Source organism: Cyprinodon variegatus, unplaced genomic scaffold, assembly GCF_000732505.1.
Source record: "Cyprinodon variegatus isolate N-32 unplaced genomic scaffold, C_variegatus-1.0 Scaffold1598, whole genome shotgun sequence".
Lineage (NCBI taxonomy): Eukaryota > Metazoa > Chordata > Actinopteri > Cyprinodontiformes > Cyprinodontidae > Cyprinodon > Cyprinodon variegatus.
The window spans coordinates 12561-14130 of NW_015152051.1; positions in this window are offsets into that span (position 1 = coordinate 12561).

Below are 1570 nucleotides of genomic sequence, written 5' to 3' on the forward strand. Positions count from 1 at the left end.
AGCCCTGGCTGCCGTTAGCCCTGGCTGCCGTTAGCCCTGGCTGCCGTTAGCCCTGGCTGCTGTTAGCCCTGGCTGCCGTTAGCCCTAGCTGCCGTTAGCCCTGGCTGCCGTTAGCCCTGGCTGTTAGCCCTGGCTGCCGTTAGCCCTGGCTGCCGTTAGCCCTGGCTGCTGTTAGCCCTGGCTGCCGTTAGCCCTGGCTGCCGTCAGCCCTAGCTGCCGTTAGCCCTGGCTGCTGTTAGCCCTGGCTGCCGTTAGCCCTGGCTGCCGTCAGCCCTAGCTGCCGTTAGCCCTGGCTGCTGTTAGCCCTGGCTGCTGTTAGCCCTGGCTGCCGTTAGCCCTGGCTGCCGTTAGCCTCGGAGCTCCGCTGGTTGCTGCAGTTCTCTCAACTTTGGAATTTTTTTTTTTAATTAAACATTAAATTGGTAAATAGACCATATAGTGACGCTTTAAAGTATAATATTCTCGCCTCAAATGATCTTAAAACATACTTTTATGGAAGAACAGCAACAGAAAAGAGAACTTTTAGCTTCCAATGGAGCGCTCCGTTTAAAGCTGCTGCCGCCGCCGTGCATCATGCTGCTGTTCAATAGTTGCTGCCATCTTCCTTGTTCTGTTTTCTGCAGCGTCGTGCAGCTTTGTCATCACACCCTCAAAACCCCGCCCACTTTGCATTTAGAAATTCAAAACACATAATAACTGCTCATGTGATCCACCTGCTCCTGCCTCTATTTAAGCTGCTTGCTCCCAGTCATCAGGGCTAGATTATTCTTGTTCTCTTGAGTGAGAGTGTTTAGAGTTCCTTGGCGTTTCTGATTTTCTGATCCTGACCTGTTCTGCCTCTCAGCCACTGAGCCTGGCTGTTCCTTTTCTGATCTGTTTACCTGACCTGCTCCAGCCTCCTGCTCGTTCTCTGGGTCTGCAGCATCCGGGTGGCATCTCGTTGGACGCCCACTGGCTGGATCCTACCTCGTTCTCTGGGTAGGTTAGTGACTCACATTCATAATCTTCCTCCGTTAGCTCTAACCTGTGTTCCCTCTCTCCTCTGATGCCCTAGCTGCTGCTACCACAGATCCGTTTGTTTCAAATAAACACTTTTTGAGTGTCTGTCTGAATACTGGGATCTATGTTCTGAATCATGAAAGAAAATCCCTTTATTGTCCCACAATGAAAAAACTGTGGGATTACAGCAGCATTACAGCAGAAGTGGTCACACAATGAGGACCTTAAAAAGTGTATAAAAGTAACAGAATAAGCAGTAGAGTTTAAAAATAAATAAAATACTGTAAAGTGTTTTAACAATATAAAACTCTAGAATAAATAACCAATATGCAGCTGTGGACATTTTTCCAGTGATGGATATTTGAAAATAGCAGCAACATCAGTGATGTGCAGAATGACAGCAGCAGGTTATTTAACTGACGAAGGTAGAAACTGAGCAGAATCAGCATGAATGGAAGAACTGGTTGAGGTTAATGGGAACAGTGGTGGTTCTAGAGTCTTCCAGCTGCTGGGAGGAAGGATCTGTGATAACGCTCCCTGGTGCATTTAAGGTGCAGCAGTCTGTCACTGA